The sequence below is a fragment of the Triticum aestivum genome, chromosome 3A, assembly GCF_018294505.1.
Source record: "Triticum aestivum cultivar Chinese Spring chromosome 3A, IWGSC CS RefSeq v2.1, whole genome shotgun sequence".
In the NCBI taxonomy this organism is placed as follows: Eukaryota; Viridiplantae; Streptophyta; class Magnoliopsida; order Poales; family Poaceae; genus Triticum; species Triticum aestivum.
Genome location: NC_057800.1, coordinates 69070970 through 69093970, shown reverse-complemented (window position 1 = coordinate 69093970; position 23001 = coordinate 69070970).

The window sequence follows — 23001 nt, the reverse complement described above, 5'->3', positions numbered from 1 at the left end:
GTGTCTCCTAGATTGGTTAGGTGTCACTTGGGAGCCTCCATCAAGATCGCAGAGTTGAACCAAGGAGTTTGTACAGGCAAGGAGATCTCCTACTTCATGAAGATCTACCCTAGCGAGGAAAGTCCTTCGTGGGCGATGGCCATGGTGGGATAGCAAGGTTGCTTCTTCGTGGACCCTTCATGGGTGGAGCCCTCCGTGGACTCGCGCAACAGTTACCCTTCGTGGGTTGAAGTCTCCATCAACGTGGATGTACGATAGCACCACCTATCGGAACCACGCCAAAAATCTCAGTGTCTACATTGCGTTTGCTCGCTCCAAACTCCTCCCTTTACCTTCATATGCAATTGTTTTACATTCCGCTGCTATACTCTTAGAATTGCATGTGTAGGTTGATTACTTTTGAATTGTGCTAAGTTGCTAAAATTTGCTAACACTTAAAATTGGGAAAAGGGTAGATTTTTATTTGGTCAAGTAGCCTAATCACCCCCCTCTAAACATACTTTCGATCCTACACTCGCTCGACTTTCCCACTTGTTTGAGGATGGAAAGCCGTGCTGAAGCGAATGTTGGTGCCCATGGCCTTCTGGAAGGAGTCCAGGAACTTAGAAGTGAAAATGCTTCCATGGTCTGAAGAGATCAATTGCGGAATTCCGTGTAACGAGACAATTCTAGAGGTGTATAGCTCTGCCAACTGATTTGCCATGATAGATTCTTTGATTGGAAGGAAATGAGCCACTTTAGTAAGATTGTCAATGACAACGAAAATAGCATCATTCCCACACTTGGACTTTGGATATCCAGTGACAAAGTCCATTTCGATATGATCAAACTTCCATTCTGGAATAGCAAGAGGTTGAAGGAGACCCACTGGTCGTTGATGTTATGCTTTCGCCCTTCGACAACCATCAAATTCATTCACGAATTGAGCAATCTGCCGCTTCATTCAAGTCCACCAATATGACTGCTTTAGGTCATGGTACATCTTCGAACTGCCTGGATGAATGGAAAGAAGAGAATTGTGTGCTTCGTTCATGATGACCTTCCTTAGATCACCTTTAGGAACACAATCCCGTCCTCGAAGAATATGGTGTCCTTGTCGTCAATGCGCTAGCACTTGTATTTGGATAAGCCCTTGGCAATACTGTGTTTCACCTTCTTCACCATGGTATCAAGGAGTTGTGCCTCACGAATTTGGTCTTCCAAAGTTGGAGTGACTTGAAGGTTGGCAAGAAAACCTTGAGGAAAAACTTGAAGGTTGAGCTTGCAGGAAGCTGCACAAAGTTCCGGTTGGAATGGCTTGGGAATTAAGCTGTTGCAATAAGCCTTTCTTCTCAAAGCATCTGCAATAACATTCGCCTTGCCTGGAGTATACTCAATACTTGGATTGTACTATTGAATCATTTCGACCCAACGAGTTTGCCTTAGGTTGAGGTTGGGTTGAGTGAAGATATATTTGAGGCTCTTGTGATCGGTGAAAATGTCCACTTGCCTTCCCAACATGGGATGTCTCCATGTTATTAATGCATGGACAACTATCGCCAACTCAAGATCGTGAGTGGGGTAGTTCCATTCGTTGGGCTTCAACTGACGAGAAGTATAGGCCACAACTTTATTCTCTTGCATAAACACGACACCGAGACCTTGCAACGAGGCATCACAGAAAACTTCGTATGGCTTGGACTCATCAGGAGGAGTTAAGACAGGAGCTGAGACGAGTTTCTCTTTGAGAGTGTTGAAAGCAACGTCACACTCAGGAGTCCAGGAATACATGACATGCTTCTGGAGGAGGTTGGAAAGAGGCTTTGCAATACTTGACAATCTTCCGCCGTCTGCTTCTCTGGTTCAGAAGCCTTGGGGTCTTTTGAAGAGCGGCCCACCTTTTGTTTCTTACCCGCCTTTGCTAGGCCTCTGTGACAAGAATACACGAGTCCATGAGTATATCGCTACAAGTCATTTATGAACGAAGGAAAATACTTACCGATGGGCAATCTTGAAAGCAGGCATTTGAGTTCCAGTAGAGTCGCGGATGACGGAGGCGTCCCCTGATAATTTGCGTCGGAAGGATTAAGAGGTTGACGAATGAGACCAACCTTTGGAAGGGAAAGAGTCGGGCTATGAGGAACCTCGTTTTGACGCTTGCGAGGGGCAAACATGTTGGGTTAGACGGATACGAGATCTTGAGCACCATCACTCCGAGTCATACACCTTGACTCGTGTTGCTGTTTCTTCAAAAGAAAGTTGGGGTCCAAATGAGCAAGAGGGTGTGAAAATCTTACTTTTCGGATGACCCTCCTTGTTTTCTTTCTTGGCAAAGATTCCGAGTCAGAGAAGATAGTAGTTACCTCTGCTTCATGAGCCTGGCTTGTCTCTGCATCGTCCTGAGAGGAATCAAAATTAATAAGTTGCATCAAGAGAAGGCCAAGAGAATCAAGTTCTACCTCTGACTCTTCCAGCTGGAAAAGCTCTTGTGCTGTTTGTTTACTACAACGACCCATGCCATGAGATTTTGTTCCCCTAGTCCTCTTGGCTGGAGTGGCGGCGGCTGGCAGTTTCTTTTTCCAAAATGAAGAGTCAGCCTATTTAAATATGAGCAATAAGGTTAGACAGTATAATGTACAAGAGATAGTTAAATGAGATGAGGGCTTATTCAAAATACTTACAGGAGGAGCCCGATTAAGGGTGCATAAAGGATTCAGACCCACTCGTCTGCAGTTATCCAAAAACTCCCCAAGCAGCATCTAACAGAATCATTGATTTCTTTATCGGCCAAACATGCTTGGTCATAACATTGAGGGTCCTTGGTGTCACTAGTGTACTCACACATTAAACCGGGGCACCGACTTAATGGTAAAATCCTCCAGGTGACCCAGCAGCGGATCAAATCTACTCCAGTTAAGTCATTGGCAATCAAGGCCCATATTTTTGAAAAAGTAGAGGCAAAAGGAGCGCGGTCTGGGATAGTGAATCGGGCTGGTGCCGGAAAGGACGGAAACCCAGCAATGGGTTCTCTCCAGCTAGGGAAGTGTCTCTGCAATAAAACCAGGTATAATTCCAGTCTTTGGGATGACTAGGCAGGGCGGCTGGAGGCAAAGTTATATATCTTCGTCTTTGGATGGAAACACCTCTAAGTTCAAGACCGGGCCCATCTGACATCTTAGTTTGGCGATTGATATAAAAATAGTCTCTGAACAGATCGACAGAGGGTTCTTCTCCAAGGTACACTTCGCAGAACACTTGAAAGTTGCATATGCTGGAAACAGAGTTGGGACCAATATCTTATGGATGAAGGTTATAGAAATGCAGAACTTCCCAGAATAATTTAGCCGGGCGGTGAGAAGCCACGGACTAGGTGGTCCGCGAAAATCACAACTCACCCTCTTAGGGATGAGGGGGAAACTCAGAGCCTGGAACCCGCCAGTGGATGACTTCCTTCGCGGGTAAAACCCCCATGGTCACATAATCATTGAGCGAGTCTTGTGTGACTCTGGAGGCAATCCAGTCACAAGAGGTGGGTGCTTTAGTCATGATGAGCCATAATAACAAGCTATGACCAAAGAATAAGGACCTGGTAGGTTAAAATGACTATGGTAAGCCGCCCAAATGATTATACGACGATTCAGCAATGATGATCTAGCTATAGTTAAAATGCTACATATTATGATGAATCATTAGAGGAATTATGAGCCGCCTTATCCATGGAATGGAGTAACTATTAGGTTATGAGAACATGGCGGGTTAAGTTATGAAAGTTTGAGCCGACAACATGTTGGCGGGTTAAGCAAATCTTTGTTATTATTGGCGGGTTATAAATTCGTCATTTAAGTCGTCCAAACGATGAAGGGCGGGTCAAATACCTATAGATCCAGGTTTGTTGAAATGTGTTGGTCAAACAAGTTTTGCAGATTACAGCTACAATTACATATCTATGGCGGTTCAAAATAGGGGCTTAATTATTAAACCTAAAACGCGACCGCAGAAGAACTAGTAAGTTGGGTATTGAATCGCAAGAAGAAGGGATCTATCCAGGATATGACATAAAGACAAAAACTGCTACTGCACTACTTCTATTTAGTTTGTAGATTAAAAGTGCGAGTTCTGGGCAAAGCATGGATGAACTTGGATGAACACTGATGAACTAACAAGAACTGACATGACTTAATGTGGGTCTGAGAAACAAGAAGGATGTTACCTGATGGTTTAGGTTAAGAGCAGATGAGCACCGCAGATTTCTGTCCGAACAAGATGATGCAGCAGCCTCCACGAAGTGGTCGGTGCGGTTCAGCGACAGCGGCGTAGCGCCAGTATCGATGAACGACGTGAGGAAGAAGAAGAGGGGGCGACGAGGGTAAAAGTGACAAAGGATACCCCCCATGCCTATTTATAAGGAAAAGTTGGTGAAACCGTGAAATGGCATGCATGAAAATCAAGGAGGTGTCATGATTATCTTAACAGCGTAGGCGCCTCGATTCTCGGATAGCTAGTTAATGCAGAAAGATATGTGGTGATGTCAGTTTTTTGGATTTATTTCACATGACGTCATTGCGGGTTACAGGGATTCATTCAAGATTAAGCGTTGGAAGGAATCAAAGAAGACTCCCCAACCAGAAGCAGTGAAGACTGACATGAACAAGTTCAAATCAATCTGGGGCCTAATGTTGGGGATATAATCCCACGGTGTGACCCGCCCAGGAGGAGCCGGGTTACACTATTGGCGACTCAGAGATAAGGCCTAAGTGGGCCCAATATACGAGACACGGAACCCGGAGGGTGACTTACATGGTGAGCCGTCAAGGGCCCAAGCCCAGAAGATGGTGCGAGACCCGGCCCTGTAAGCCGTCCAACGATGACTTGCCTAGTAAGGCAGGGAGACTTAGAACCCAGGTCGGTCACGTTGTACAATCCGACTTGGACTCTTGTAAGCCCAGGGCATTGGCCTGTGTATATAAATATGAGATATTGCGGTGGGTTAACTCAAGTTACAGTCAATCTAGAGCTAGGTTAAGCGATTCCGCTCCCTTGTAATCGATACTCAATCAATACAACACAAAGCAGGACATAAGCTTTTACCTCGTTGGTGACGGGCCAAACCTGGGTAAACCTTGCATCTTTCGTCCCGTTCAACCCCTTCAAGCTAACCTACATTGCGATGGCTCCACACCTAAGTCTTTTCACAAGGGCATTTGCCATGACAAAAGCATGACATCTCTTGTATTCAATCTTTGTATAAAAATCTTAGATTGGTACCAATCGGTTGCTAGAAGTGTTGATTACATCTCGTAGTTGATGCCAGTTGCTTTTTTGGTGGAATATTATATGTTCAGATCCATGATGCTATTCAATACCCCTCTTTTCTGGCGCCGTTGCCGGGGAGTGAAGCGCCTTTGATGAGAGGAATTTGGTAAGGAAACATTTATATTACGTGCTGAAATTTACCGTTACTTGTTACTATGGAAAACCATTCTTTGAGGGGTTTGTTCGAGGCATCTTCACCTCGATCGGAAGCACAAAGAGTTGATCCTCAACATACTGCACCTACTGAAAATATTTATTATGAGATTCCTTCGGGTATGGTAGAGAAACTGCTAGCTAATCCTTATGCAGGAGATGGAACATTACATCCTGATATGCACCTAATCTACGTGGATGAAGTTTGTGGATTATTTAAGCTTGCAGGTTTACCCGGAGATGAAGTTAAGAAAAGGGTATTCCCTTTATGTTTGAAGGGAAAGGCATTGACATGGTATAGGCTATGTCATGATATTCAAACATGGGATTGGAATCGGTTGAAGTTTGAATTTCATGAAAAGTTTTATCCTATACATCTGGTTCATCGTGATCAGAATTATATATATATATAATGTTTGTACTCGTGAAGGAGAAAGCATCTCTAAAGCTTGGGGGGCTTAAGTACATGATGTACACAAGCACCAATCATGAGCTCCCAAAGGAAATTATCTTACAGAGTTTTTATGCTCGCTTTCTCATGATGATCAAACCATGCTCGATTCTTCTTCTACTGGCTCCTTTATGAAGAAAACTATTGAATTCAGATGGGATCTTCTTGAAAGAATTAAACGCAACTCTGAATATTGGTAACTCGACAAAGGTAATGAGTCATGTATAACACTTGAGTTCGATTGTGTTAAATCTTTTATGGATACCGAAGCTTTTCAAAAGTTTAACACTAAGTATGGACTTGACTCTAAGATAGTAGCCTCCTTTTGTGAATCATTTGCTACTCATGTTGATCTCCCTAAGGAGAAGTGGTTTAAATATCATCCCCGTGTTAAGTAAAAGATTGAGGATCCTGTTATAGTTAAAGATGAAACTATCATTTACAATGTTTATGCAGTTGTTCCTACTGCTTATATTGAGAAACCACCTTTCCCTGTTAGGATAAAGGAGCATGCTAAGGTTTCAACCGTGGTTAAAAAAAAGTAATATTAGAGCACCTAGACCCTCTAAACAAATTAAAGTTGAACCTAATATTGCTATGTTTAAAGATCTCTTGGTCGATAATATAGATGGGAATGTTATTTACTTTTGTGGTGAAGCCGCTAGAATTTCTAAGCCCGAAGATAAAGATAAGAATTAACCATTTGTTGGTATGATTGTTGTCTCAGTTAAGATTGGAGATCATTGTTATCATGGCTTATGTGATTTAGGTGCTAGTGTGAGTGTTATTATGTTTACCTTATATCAAGAAATTATGAATGATATTGCACCTACTGATATAGAGGATATTGATGTTACTATTAAGCTTGTAAATAGAGATACTATGACACCACTTGGGATTGTTAGAGATGTTGAAGTCTTGTGTGGAAAAATAAAATACCCTATTGATTTTCTAGTTGTTGGTTCTCCACAAGATGATTTTTGTCCCATAATATTTGATAGACCTTTCTTGAACACCGCTAATACTAAGATTGATTGCGCTAAAGAAACTGTTAGTGTTAACTGTGGTGATGTTTCTCATGAGTTTAATTTCTCTAAGTTTCGTAGACAACCTCATGATAAAGAGTCGTCTAGTAAAGATGAAATTACTTGTCTTGCTTCTATTTTTGTACATCCTACTGATCCATTAGAACAATATTTGCTAGATCATGAAAATGATATGCACATGAATGAAAGAAATGAAATAGATAAGATGTTCTTTGACCAACCACCTGTTCTTAGACACAATTTGCGTGTTGAAACTCTTGGAGGTCCTCCTCCACCTAAGGGTGATCCTATGTTTGAATTAAACAATTGCATGATACACTGAAATATGCTTATCTTGATGAAAAAAGATATATCCTATTATTATTTTTGCTAACCTTTCAGAGCATGAAGAAAAGAGATTATTAAAAACTCCGAGGAAGCACCGTGTTGCAATTGGATATACTCTTGATGATCTTAAAACCTTTCAGAGCCTAATGCTAAACCAGTTGTTGATCATCAACGATGATTAAATCCTAAGATGAAGGAGGTGGTAAGAACTGAAATATTAAAGCTTCTAGAAGCAGGTATAATCTATCCCATAGCTGATAGTTGATGGGTGAGTCCCATTCATTAGTCCCTAAGAAAGCATGCATTACTGTTGTCCCCAATGATAAAAATGAATTTATTCCACAAAGAATTGTAACTAGTTATAGGATGGTAATTGATTTTAGAAAACTAAATAAAGCTACTAGAAAAGAACATTACAACTTACCTTTTATTAATCAAATGTTAGAAAGATTGACTAAGCATACACACTTTTGCTATCTTGATGGATATTCTGGTTGTTCTCAAATACCTCTATCACAAGCCGACCAAGAGAAAACCACCTTTACTTGTCCTTTTGGAACTTATGCTTATAGACATATGACTTTTGGTTTATGCAATGCACCTCCTACCTTTCCAAGATGTATGATTGCTATATTCTCTGACTTTTGTGAAAAGATTGTTGAGGTTTTCATGGATGATGTTTCCGTTTATGGAACTTCTTTTAATGATTGCTTAAGCAACCTTGATTGTGTTTTGCAGAGATGTGAACAAACTAATCTTGTCTTGAATTGGGTGAAGTGCCACTTTATGGTGAATGAAGGTATTGTCTTGGGGCATAAAAGTTTTGAACGAGGTATTGAGGCAGATAAAGCTAAAGTTGATGCAACTGAGAAAATGCCATGTCCTAAAGATATTAAAGGTATAAGAAGTTTCCTTGGTCATGCTGGTTTTTATAGGAGGTTCACTAAAGACTTCTCTAAAATTTCTAGGCCTCTTACTAATCTCTTGCAAAAAGTTGTCCTATTTGTTTTTGATGATGATTGTGTAGAAGCCTTAGAAACACTTAAGAAAACCTTAAACTCTACACCTATTGTTCAACCACCTGATTGGAACTTGCCTTTTGAAATTATGTGTGATGCCAGTGATTATGTTGTTTGTTCTATTCTAGGACAAAGAATTGATAAGAAATTAAATGTTATCCATTAGGCTAGCAAAACTGTAGAACATGCTCAAAGAAATTATACTACTACTGAAAAAGAATTTCTAGCAGTTGTGTTTGCTTGTGATAAATTTAGATGTTACATTGTTGATTCTAAGGTAATTGCTCACACCGATCATGCTGCTATTAAATACCTTATGAAAATAAAGATGCTAAACCTAGACTCATTAGGTGGGTTCTTTTGCTTCAAGAATTTGATTTGCATATTACTGATAGGAAGGGAGGTGAAAACCCCGTAGCTGATAACTTGTCTAGGTTGAAAAATATTCTTGATGACCCACTACCTATTGATGATAGTTTTCCCAATGAACAACTAGCTATCATAAATGCTTCTCGTAATACTCATTGGTATGCAGACTATGCTAATTATATTGTTGCTAAATTTATACCACCTATTTTTACATACCAAAAAAAGAAAAAGTTATTCTTTGATTTAAGACATTACTTCTGGGATGAGCCACACTTTTATAAAGGAGTAGATGGTATTATTAGACGTTGTATACCTAAGCATGAACATGAACACATCCTATTGAAATGTCACTCTGAGGCTTATGCAGGACACCATGTGGGAGACAGAACTACACACAAGGTATTACAATCTGGTTTTTCTTGGCCTACTCTTTTCAAAGATGCTCGTAAGTTTGTCTTACCTTGTGATGAATTTCAAAGAATTGGTAATATTGGTAGACGTCAATAAATTCCTATGAAATATTCACTTGTTATTGATCTATTTGATGTTTGGGGATTTCAATATATGGGACCTTTTCCTTCCTCTAATGGTATACACATATTTTGGTTACTGTTGATTATGTTACTAAGTGGGTAGAAGCTATTCCAACCAGTAGTGTTGATCATAACACTTCCATTAAAATGCTTAAAGAAGTTATTTTCCCGAGGTTTGGAGTCCCTAGATATTTAATGGCTGATGGTGGTTCACATTTTATTCATGGTGCATTTCGTAAATTTCTTGCTAAATATGATGTCAACCATAGAATCACATCCCCCTATCATCCTCAATCTAGTGGTCATGTTGAATTGAGCAATAGAGAAATAAAGTTAATTTTGCAAAAGATCATCAATAGATCTAGAAAGGTCTAAGAAACTTGACGATACATTATGGGCTTATACTGCTTATAAAATCCTATGGGTATGTCTCCTTATAAAATGGTTTATGGAAAGACATATAATTTACCTCTTGAATTAGAACATAAGGCATATTGGGCAATTAAAGAACTCAATTATGATTTCAAATTTGCCGGTGAAAAGAGGTTATTTGATATTAACTCACTAGGCGAATGGAGAACCCAAGCTTATGAAAATGCCAAATTGTTTAAAGAAAAAGTTAAAAGATGGCATGATAAAAGAATCCAAAAAATGGGAATTCAAAGTGGGTGAGTATGTTCTACTATACGATTCTCGTTCTAGATTTTTTGCAGGAAAACTTCTCTCCAAATGGGAAGGACCGTATATCATCGAAGAAGTTTATCGCTCCGGAGCTATTAAGATCAATAATGCCGAAGGCACTCATCCGAAGGTAGTCAATGGACAAAGAATCAAGCACTATATCTCAGGTACGCCTATTAATGTCGAAACTAACATTATTTGTGACACCATGGTTTTTGCCATCATGAGTTTTCCCTTGCCTTTTGCTTTTATTCACGTTTATTTAGATTTTGAGTTAATTAATTTGGACTAAACACTTGGGCATTATTTTGATTTTCACCCAAGTGACTCCTATCACCTCCGAAAACCTCTCTTGAACTCTCATTCACCCTCACATTGCTTTGGAAAAATTTTCTTCTAAGGAAAATATTCATTTTCATCCATAAAATGGAATGTTTTCACTTTTCCTCCAAAGCAACCCCTCGTTTTCTTGCCCACAAAAATCTGAGAAAATTCCCACGCACCCTTTGGACAGTGCCTCATCATCCTATGCAAAAATATCAAGTGGTCATGTTTCTCAATTTTGCAAGGAAAATTCATTTGAATTTTGACCTAAAAATGTAGTTTGTACAACAAGTGCATTATTCCTTCATCTTTTGGGGCTGAATTTTCTTGAGCATCATCACCTTAGTAACTCAACACTAAACCTCGAAGCTCAGCTCCTACCTCTTTCTGGTTTGATCACAAATTAAGCCACAAGTTTCTGTCCAGAAACTTTTAGTCAAAGCTGTGATCAACTCCCTCATCCTGGTGACTTGCTAAACCCTTTCCCAACCTAATCACTCCACGGTCGACAGCTTAGACATAGTTTGGCATCGCCTGGGTGTCATGTTGCCACAGTGCGCGTGGTGACCACGTGAAGACATGGCCTCAGACATGCGGTCACCGCACTCTGAGATGCGCCGAGCCTCTGTTGAGCTCGTGCTCGTCTCAGCGTCAAGCCCAACATGTGATAACCCACAAGTATAGGGGATCACAACAGCTTTCGAGGGTAGAGTATTCAACCCAAATTTATTGATTCGACACAAGGGGAGCCAAAGAATATTCTCAAGTATTAGCAACTGAGTTGTCAATTCAACCACACCTGGAAACTTAGTATCTGCAGCAAAGTGTTTAGTAGCAAAGTAATATGATAATGGTGGTAGCGGTAACAAAAGTAAAGACATCAAAAGTAATGTTTTTGCTATTTTGTAGTGATTGTAACAACAGCAACGGAAAAGTAAATAAGTGAGAACCAGTATATGGAAAACTCGTAGGCACCGGATCAGTGATGGATAATTATGCCGGATGCGGTTCATCATGTAACAGTCATAACCTAGGGTGACACAGAACTAGCTCCAATTCATCAATGTAATGTAGGCATGTATTCAGTATATAGTCATACGTGTTTATGGAAAAGAACTTGCATGACATATTTTGTCCTACCCTCCCGTGGCAGCGGGGTCCTATTGGAAACTAAGGGATATTAAGGCCTCCTTTTAATAGAAAACCGGAACAAAGCATTAGCACATAGTGAATACACGAACTCCTCAAACTATGGTCATCACTGGGAGTGGTCCCGATTATTGTCACTGCGGGGTTGCCGGATCATAACACATAGTAGGTGACTATAGACTTGCAAGATAGGATCAAGAACTCACATATATTCATGAAAGCATAATAGGTTTAGATCTGAAATCATGGCACTCGGGCCCTAGTGACAAGCATTAAGCATAGCAAAGTCATAGCAACATCAATCTCAGAACATAATGGATACTAGGGATCAAACCCTAACAAAACTAACTCGATTACATGATAAATCTCATCCAACCCATCACCGTCGAGCAAGCCTACGATGCAATTACTCACGCACGGCGGTGAGCATCATGAAATTGGTGATGGAGGATGGTTGATGATGACGACGGCGACGAATCCCCCTCTCCGGAGCCCCGAACGGACTCCAGATCAGCCCTCCTGAGAGGTTTTAGGGCTTGGCGGCGGCTCCGTATCGTAGAATGCGATTATTTCTTCTCTCTGAATTTTTTCTCTCCGAAAGCAAATATATAGAGTTGGAGTTGGCGTCGGAGGGTTTCCAGGGGGCCCACGAGGTAGGGGGCGCGCCCTAGGGGGGGCTCCCCCCACCCTCGTGAGAAGGGTGTGGCCCCCCTGGTCTTCATCTTTGGCGAGGATTTTTATTGTTTTTTCTAAGATGTTCCGTGGAGTTTCAGGTCATTCCGAGAATATTTGTTTTCTGCACATAAAACAACACCATGGCAATTCTGCTGAAAACAACGTCAGTCCGGGTTAGTTCCATTCAAATCATACAAGTTAGAGTCCAAAACAAGGGCAAAAGTGTTTGGAAAAGTAGATACGACAGAGACGTATCAACTCCCCCAAGCTTAAACCCTTGCTTGTCCTCAAGCAATTCAGTTGACAAACTGAAAGAAAGAAAAACTTTTACAAACTCTGTTTGCTCTTGTTGTTGTAACTATGTCAAGCCAGCATTCAAGTTTTCAACATAGATCATAACTAACCACATTTGCAATAATTATCAGGTCTCATAATTACTCATATCAATAGCATAATCAACTAGCAAGTCATAATAATAAATCTCAGATGACAACACTTTCTCAAAACAATCATAATATGATATAACAAGATGGTATCTCACTAGCCCTTTCTGAGACCGCAAAACATAAATGCAGAGCACCTTTAAAGATCAAGGACTGACTAGACATTGTAATTCATGGTAAAAGAGATCCAATCATAGTCATACCCAATATAAATTAACAGTGATGAATGCAAATGATGGCTGCGCTCTCCAGCTAGTGCTTTTTAATAAGAGGGTGATGACTCAACATAAAAGTAAATGGATAGGCCCTTCACAGAGGGAAGCAGGGATTTGTAGTGGTGCCAGAGCTCGATTTTGAAATAGAGATAAATTGTATTTTGAGTGGTATACTTTCATTGTCAACGTAACAACTAAGAGATGGCGATATCTTCCATGCTAAACACATTATAGGCGGTTCCCAAACAGAATGGTAAAGTTTATACTCCCCCTCCACCAACAAGCTTCAATCCATGGCTTGCTCGAAAGAATGAGTGCCTCCAACATTCATCAGGTCCCAGGGGGAGTTTTGTTTGCAATTAATTTTGATTTACTTTGCATAAAGCATGGGACTGGGCATCCCGGTGACCAGCCATTTTCTCGTGAGTGAGGAGCGGAGTCCACTCCTCTTGAGAATAACCCGCCTAACACGGAAGATAAGGACAACCTTTGTTGATACATGAGCTATTCGAGCATACAAAACAGAATGATTATTTGAAGGTTTAGAGTTTGGTACATACAAATTTACTTGGAACGGCAGGTAGATACCGCATATAGGAAGGTATAGTGGACTCATCTGGAATAACTTTGGGGTTTAAGGGTTTGGATGCACAAGCAGTATTCCCGCTTAGTACAAGTTAAGGCTAGCAAAAGACTGGGAAGCGACCAACTAGAGAGCGACAACAACCATGTACATGCATTAAAATTAATAAACATTGGATGCAAGCATGAGTAGGATATAATCCACCATGAACATAAATATCGTGAAGGCTATGTTGATTGTTTCAACTACATGCGTGAACATGTGCCAAGTCAAGTCACTTAAATCATTCAAAGGAGGATACCACCCCATCATACCACATCATAATCATCTCAATAGCCTGTTGGCATACAAGGTAAATCATTATAACTCATAGCTAATCAAGCATGGCTTAAGCAACTACGATCTCTAATTGTCATTGCAAACATGTTTATTCATAATAAGCTGAATCAAGAACGCGGGACTCATCATATTTACAAAAAAAAAGAGGTCGAGTTCATACCATCTTTTCTCCTCTCAGTCAATCCATCATATATCATCATAATTGCCTTTCACTTGCACGACTGAACGGTGTGAATAATAATAAGAGTGCACGTGCATTGGACTAAGCTGGAATCTGCGAGCATTCAATAAATAGGAGAAGACAAGGCAATATGGGCTCTTGGTTAAATCAACAATAATGCATATAAGAGCCACTTCAACAATTTAATTATGGTCTTCTCCTACTGACCCCAAAAGAAAAGAAAAGAAATAAAACTATTTACACAGGAAAGCTCCCAACAAGCAAAAGGAGAACGGGAAATATTTTTGGGTTTTCTTTTTAATTATTACTACTACAGCAGAAAAATAAACTACTACTAATTTTTTTGGTTTTTCTTAAGGTTTAACAAGCACACAAGAAGAAAGCAGGAAAAAGAAAATAAACTAGCATGGATATTACAATGAATAAGTATGAGCACCGACATCTAGTAATGAGTCTGTGTGAACATAAATGTAATGTCGGTGAGAAATACGTACTCCCCCAAGCTTAAGCTTTTGGCCTAAGTTGGTCTATGGCCATGGCTGGCCTGGCAGATATCCATAATAATAGTTGTAGGGGTCGTACTGTGATGAAGAAGAAGAAGGCTCCGATTGCCATTGGCTGGCAATCATCTTTGGATCCCACTGATAGTTAGACTGTCATGAAGGATCAAATTGTGGTTCCTGCTCTGGCTCCTCAGCTGGTGCAGGGTTCCGGTAGGCGTGAATAGCCGCCAATGGAACAAGGTACGTGCCTACAGTCAAATCAAACAAAGAAGGAGCAGGCAAGGTAATAGTCTCAGGATGATGTTTATTAAAGAACAATTGATATCTAAGCTCCCCTGCCCTATTCTTAACAATAAAATCATGTGCCACCATACTTTTATGATCTAGATAAACACGGGGTAGCACTTTTTCTTCCTTCTTAGCATGCCTAATAGGTATGTTAAAATGTGCTGTTAGGCGTGTGGCATAAATGCCTCCAAAGATGGGACCCTTAGTACGGTTCATATTTAACCGTCTAGCAATAATACCTCCCAAACTAAAAGTGTTATCACTATATAAACCTTGAAGCAGAATAATGAAATCAGGGATACTAAGGTTTCCCGAATTTCCGCGTCCAATTAAACAACGACTAGCAAATAATGCAAAGTAACGCAAAATAGGAAAATGTATGCTAGTGATTCGTGCATCGGAAACCTTCCTGGTTTCTCCTACCGTGATATTATCAATAAACCCAGCCACATCATCATGATGTGGTTCTTCTATCTTGCCCTCAAAAGGGACTAAACAAATCCGACAGAAATCAAAAAGTGACATCTCCTTAGGCTCATCATATAAATGAAATTCCACCGTAGGTGGTGAGTTCCTAGGATGAAAATAAAAGTTTTGCACAAAGGTATTTGTGAGTAAGAGATAATAATCGCATTGGTCGTGGAGGAAAGTGGTGAGGCGTGCATTGTGAGCCAATTCATGAAAATCTTCATAGATACCAGCTGCTCTCAAGAAATCTTCAAAAGGCCATTCACACGCCCGAATCTCCGTGGTGCGTGGCAAATTATACTTAGGCTTAGGTGCCTTTTCGTTTGAGCTTTGGCTTGATGAGCCCTCAATAATCTCCTCATCATTTTTCTGAAACAATCTAAAATTTTTAGTAACTTCAAAATAAAAGTAACCAAACTTAATAAAACTGATAGCAACTACTCCCACAAGTGCCTAGAGCCTATATCAAGCATTAGAACTACTTGGAACCATATAAATTTGACATGCAAGCTCAAGAACATGGTCACCTATGCAGCACAAATTTGCAAAGAATAAAGCACTAGAACAAAAACTAATTGGACCAATGGAGGAGTCACATACCAAGGAACAATCTCCCCAAGCAGTTTTGCGAGAGGTGCTTTGAGCAAGGAGATCGAAAATCACAACAAAAGTGGCTGGAACTCGTGCTTGAGTTGGTTTTTCGGGTTTGTGTGAGACAGAGGAAGAAGATGGGTGCTGGGATAAGTGGAGGAGGGCCACCGTGGGCCCACGAGGCAGGGGGTGCGCCCTATAGGGGGGCCCACCACCCTCGTGACCAGGTGGCAGCTCCTCCCGCGATAATTTTTGCACAGTAAATCCTCAAATATTCCCGAAAAAAACATATTAAATTGGCATGGCATTCTTAGGACTTTTATTTTCAGGATATTTTTATATTGCACGGATAAGCCAGGAAACAGACTGAAAATACTATTTTTACTTTATTTAATATAAATAACAAAAAGTATAGAGAGGGTACAGAAGTTTGTGCTTCTAGTTTCATCCATCTCATGCTCATCAAAAAAGAATCTACTAACAAGGTTGATCAAGTCTTGTTAACAAACTCATTTCGATAATCATGAAACCGGAGAAATTTCGAATAACACTAAGTTACCTCAACGAGGATATGCACATCCCCAATAATAAGAATATCATATTTCTTCTTGACAGTAGGAAGAGGAAATTCAAAACCTCCAAATATAATTGATGGAATTTTTCCAATAGAGTTGATACTATGAACTTGAGGTTGTTTCCTCGGAAAGTGTACCGTATGCTCATTACCATTAACATGAAAAGTGACATTGCCTTTGTTGCAATCAATAACAGCCCCTGCAGTATTAAGAAAAGGTCTTCCAAGAATAATGGACATACTATCATCCTCGGGAATATCAAGTATAACAAAATCCGTTAAAATAGTAACATTTGCAACCACAACAGGCACATCCTCACAAATACCGACAGGTATAGCAGTTGATTTATCAGCCATTTGCAAAGATATTTCGGTAGGTGTCAGCTTATTCAAGTCAAGTCTACGATATAAAGAGAGAGGCATAACACTAACACCGGCTCCAAGATCACATAAAGCAGTTTTAATATAATTTCTTTTAATGGAGCAAGGTATAGTAGGTACTCCGGGGTCTCCAAGTTTCTTTGGTATTCCACCCTTAAAAGTATAATTAGCAAGTATGGTGGAAATCTCAGCTTCCAGTATCTTTCTTTTATTAGTAATGATATCTTTCATATATTTAGCATAAGTATTTGTGTTGAGCACATCAGTTAATCGCATACGCAAAAAGATAGGCCTAATCATTTCAGCAAAGCGCTCAAAATCCTCATCATCCTTTTTCTTGGATGGTTTCAGAGGAAAATGCATGGGTTTCTGAACCCAAGGTTCCCTTTCTTTACCATGTTTCCTAGGAACAAAGTCTCTTTTATCCTAATGTTGATTCTTTGATTGTGGGTAATCAAGATCAACAACTGGTTCAATTTCTACATCATTATCATTACTAGGTTGAGCATCATCATGAACATCATCATTAATATTTTTACTAGGTTCATATTGATTACCAGATTATGTTTCAGTATCAAACATAGATATATCATTTGGATTATCAGGTGGTTCAGCAATAGGTTCACTAGAAGTTTGCACAGTTCTATCATTTTTCTTCTTCTTCTTTTTAGAAGAACTAGGAACATCAATATTATTTCTTTGAGAATCTTGCTCGATTCTCTTAGGGTGGCCTTCAGGATATAAAGGTTCCTGAGTCATTCTACCAGTTCTAGTAGCCACTCTAACAACATAGTCATTTTTCTTACTATTTATTTCATCAAGCACTCTTTTTGAGCTTTAAGTACTTGTTCTACTTGGGTGGTGACCATAGAAGCATGTTTGCTAACAAGTTTAAGTTCACCTTTAATATCAGCCATATAATCACCCAAGCGTGTAATCATATAAGCATTTTCTTTTAATTGTCTACCAAAATAAGCACTGAAGTCGTCTTTCTTAAACATAAAGTTATCAAACTCATCCAAGCACTGACTAGCAATTTTAGTAGGAGGAACTTCAGCTTTATCATATCTGTAGAGAGAATTTACCTTTATTACCTGTGTCGGGATATCGGGATCACGAGGTTCTTAAGTGAATAAATAATTGAGATCATATGTTTCTTCAATAGACGGTGAATTAAGACTATGTATTTCTTCAATAGGAGGTAAATTCTTAACGTCTTCAGCTTTAATACCTTTTTCTTTCATAGATTTCTTTGCCTCTTGCATATCTTCGGGACTGAGAAATAGAACACCTCTCTTTCTTCGGAGTTGGTTTAGGAACAGGCTCAGTAATTATAGCAGGAGCTGGCTCAGGAGGTGCCCAATTATTTTCATTTGTCAACATACTATTCAATAGAATTTCAGCTTCATCCGGTATTCTTTCCCTGAAAAGAGAACCAGCACAACTATCCAGGTAATTTCTGGAAGCATCGGTTAGTCCATTATAAAAGATATCAAGTATTTCAGGTTTCTTAAGAGGATGATCAGGCAAAGCATTAAGTAACTTGAGAAGCCTCCCCCAAGCTTGTGGGAGACTCTCTTCTTTAATTTGCACAAAATTGTATATTTCCCTCAAAGCAGCTTGTTTCTTTTGAACAGGGAAATATTTAGCAGAGAAGTAATAAATCATATCCTGGGGACTACGCACACAACTAAGATCAAGAGAATTAAACCATATCTTAGCATCACCCTTTAATGAGAACGGAAATATTTTGAGTAAATAGAGGTAACGTGATCTCTCATTATTAGTGAACAGGGCAGCTATATCATTTAACTTAGTAAGATGTGCCACAACAGTTTCAGATTCATAGCCATAAAACGGATCAGATTCAACCAAAGTAATTATATCAGGATCAACAGAGAATTCATAATCTTTATCAGGAACACATATAGGTGAAGTAGCAAAAGCAGGGTCAGGTCTCATTCTATCTCTAAGTGATTCTTTGTTCCATTTAATTAATAACCTCTTAAGCTCATATCTATCTTTGCAAGCAGAAATAGCAGCAGAAGATTCCCTATCAAAAAGATAACCTTCAGGAATAACGGGCATATTTTCATCATCACTATCATCAACGTATTCAAATTCAATAATTTCTCTTTCTCTAGCCCTAGCAATTTGTTCATCAAGAAATTCACTAAGCGGCACAGTAGTATCATGCATAGAAGTAGTTTCATCATAAGTATCATGCATAGCAGAAGTGGCATCATCAATAACATGCGACATATCAGAACGAATAGCAGAAGCAGGTGTAGGTGTCGCAAACTTACTCATAACAGAAGGTGAATCAAGTGTAGAGCTAGATGGCAGTTCCTTACCTCCCCTCGTAGTTGAGGGATAGATCTTGGTTTTTGGATCTCTCAAATTCTTCATATTGTCCAGTAGATATAAATCCCAAGTGACTCAAAGAATAGAGCTATGCTCCCCGGCAACGGTGCTAGAAATTTGTCTTGATAACCCACAAGTATAGGGGATCGCAACAGCTTTCGAGGGTAGAGTATTCAACCCATATTTATTCATTCGACACAAGGGGAGCCAAAAAATGTTCTCAAGTATTAGCAACTGAGTTGTCAATTCAACCACACCTGGAAACTTAGTATCTGCAGCAAAGTGTTTAGTAGCAAAGTAATATGATAATGGTGGTAGCGGTAACAAAAGTAAAGACATCAAAAGTAATGTTTTTGGTATTTTGTAGTGATTGTAACAGCAGCAACGGAAAAGTAAATAAGCGAGAACCAGTATATGGGAAACTCGTAGGCACCGAATCAGTGATGGATAATTATGCCGGATGCGGTTCATCATGTAACAATCATAACCTAGGGTGACACAGAACTAGCTCCAATTCATCAATGTAATGTAGGCATGTATTCCGTATATAGTCATACGTGCTTATGGAAAAGAACTTGCATGACATCTTTTGTCCTACCCTCCCGTGGCAGCGGCGTCCTATTGGAAACTAAGGGATATTAAGGCATCCTTTTAATAGAGAACCGGAACAAAGCATTAGCACATAGTGAATACATGAACTCCTCAAACTATGGTCATCACCGGGAGTGGTCCCGATTATTGTCACTTCGGGGTTGCCGGATCATAACTCATAGTAGGTGACTATAGACTTGCAAGATAGGATCAAGAACTCACATATATTCATGAGAACATAATAGGTTCAGATATGAAATCATGGCACTCGGGCCCTAGTGACAAGCATTAAGCATAGCAAAGTCATATAAACATCAATCTCAAAATATAATGGATACTAGGGATCAAACCCTAACAAAACTAACTCGATTACATGATAAATCTCATCCAACCCATCACCATCCAGCAAGCCTATGATGGAATTACTCACGCACGGCGGTGAGCATCATGAAATTGGTGATGGAGGATGGTTGATGATGACAACAGCGACGAATCCCCCTCTCCGGAGCCCCGAACGGACTCCAGATCAGCCCTCCCGAGAGGTTTTAGGGCTTGGCGGCGGCTCCGTATAGTAAAACGCGGTGAGTTCTTGTCTCTGATTTTTTTCTCTCCACAAGCAAATATATAGAGTTGGAGTTGGCGTTGGAGGGTCAACAGGGGGCCCACGAGGTAGGGGGGCGCGCCCTAGGGGGGGCCCACCCTCGTGGAAAGGGTGTGGGGCCCCTGGTCTTCATATTTGGCGAGGATTTTTTATTATTTTTCTAAGACCTCCCATGGAGTTTCAGGTCATTCCGAGAATATTTGTTTTCTGCACATAAAACAACATCATGGTAATTCTGCTGAAAACAGCGTCAGTCCGGGTTAGTTCCATTCAAAGCATACAAGTTAGAGTCCAAAACAAGGGCAAAAGTGTTTGGAAAAGTAGATACGACGAAGACGTATCAGCATGCTGCACCATGCCACCAGCGTTGCTTCACCTCCCCAGCACCCTTGTTGCCGCTCGCTGACGCCGGAGACGTCGTAGCGATCACATGCACGGCGCGCCAGAAGAGCACAGTGCCATCGTGCTCGACGATGTGCCCTCCCGTGCGTCCTGTGCTCGTCCCCGAGCTCACAAAGTGGCCGCGTGAGCCCTGGCCACTTCTCCCCTCTGACTGACGCTCCTCTTCACCGTGCGCTGCTTCCGAAGAACTCCCTCGGAGCTCAAGACCCCCTCCCTTCCGCCTATAAATAGGGCTCCTCGCTCACCGTTTCCAGCACCACACCGCACTCACCCAACCCCCACGACAACGTAGGTAGCCGCAACCCGACCAGACAGGCCTCTGGCCGCCGTTCCTGACCCGAGCTTGCCACCGATCCCCTCCTGCCGCCCCACCTCTCCAGTGCTCCTCGAGCTCGACCGACTTCTTCGGCGACTCCCTGGTGAACCACTGGAGCTAGCCGACCCCTCTGGAGACCCTGGAACCACATGTCCTTGCTGTCTTGTTCATCTCCGATGAACCTCACCCGCAGCTGCTGAGAGAGTCCTGGATTAAGGGGTCCTCGGGCGTTCGGCCTCGGAACATGGGCCAGACTATTGGGCCATGAAGATACAAGATAGAAGACTTCCTCTTGTGTCCAGATGGGACTCTCCTTTGCATGGATGGCAAGCTTGGCGTTCGGATATGTTGATTCCTTCCTTTGTAAACCGACTCTGTATAACCCTAGGGCCCTCCGGTGTCTATATAAACCGGAGGGTTTAGTCCGTAGAGGCAATCACAATCATACAGGCTAGACTTCTAGGGTTTAGCTATAACAATCTCGTGGTAGATCAACTCTTGTAATCCTCATATTCATCATGATCAATTAAGCATGATGTAGGGTATTACCTCCATCAAGAGGGCCCGAACTAGGGTAAAACATCATGCCCTTGTCTTGTGTTACCATCGACCTTAGACGCACAGTTTGGGACCCCCTACCTGAGATCCGCCGGTTTTGACACCGACATTGGTGCTTTCATTGAGATTTCCACTGTGACGTCGAAGTTAGGGTTGATGGCTCGCCTTGTTATCAAAGACAGTATCACCTCGAGAGGAGCTCCGGCCATAGCCAAACCCTCCAGCTGGGCGGCTTTACCATGATCGCCCGTTCGGCCTTTAAGCCGACGATGACTTCTCGGGTCATCGAAAATCGTCTCCGTGTTGATTCTGAATACTCTAGACGGATGGATCCGGCGGAGTGGTCGTCTTTAAACGAACTCCTGGATCGCATCGCTGCCATGGGGGTCGCTACTTAATATGATCAAATTGAGCTTAAACCCGACCAGAGAGAAATCAAATATCTTCCGATCACCCATCAGATAGCGGTCGTGGAAGAGCAAAACAAAAATTCTTCCCCTATGCCGAAGACGAACTATGTTTGGATTTTTGAGCTCGAAGGGCCGGATACCCGTCTGCGGAACGACACTCCCAGTCCCTCGAACTCGGATTCGGCCATTGGGCCCGGAAAATCATTCGACATCACAAAGCCCGAAGTAATAAGCTCGAAAGCTTCTCAAAGTCCGAACTCCAAATTGGGCCAGGGTTCGGATTTAAAGCCACCCACCCACCACATGCAATATTCAACAAGAAATTCTAGTTATCCGGATCTATGCGACCTCACGTGCATACGACAGCAGTCTCAGGAAATAGTCCATCACTTTTGGGCCAGGTTCCTCCTTGTCAAAGACAAGATTAAAGATTGCCGCGACGAGTACGCGATTTTAGTATTCTGCAATAATTGCACGGACGAAGGAATCCTCAAGTCCATCAAACGCCGTCACGTATTACACTTCACGGACTTGGCAACTATAGTATAGAAGTACTATGTAATGGAAAGTGTCTGGAAAACTCAGATAGCTCGCTGGGAGCCACTGGTCTCCACCCAACCCCTCGGGCGAGCAAAACGGATGCACCCTCGCGGGGCACCCGAACCCATAGTAAAGAAAACTAAACCCATTACGGGATGCGGAACCATTCTGGAGGGATGGCTCGATAGGCCATGCAAAATACACACGACACCGGATACCGTACCGACCCATAACCTTAGAGTATGTTGGATACTCTGGCAAGTGGCCAAGAGCGGCGAGGATATCCTCACCAAAAATAATGCGGAGCAACTTCCCCCAGAATACGACGACCATAGATTATTAACGTTCTTCGAGACTTTTGCTTCAAACAATCGGCGCAAGAGGGCACTCCGCGACCTCGCCGAAGTCTGCCAAGTCGCAACAATAAATCCCTGGAACGACACGGCCATAAATTTCAATGCCAGTGTCGAACCAAAAATTCGGTCAGTCCGGGCACCAGCCGCCTTGGTCCTTAACCAAATTGTGGACAGCTTTCAGCTCACTAAAGTGCTCATGGACGGCGGCAGCGGACTAAACCTCATCTATGAGGACACACTGAATAAAATGGAAATAGACATGAGCCACATCAAACATA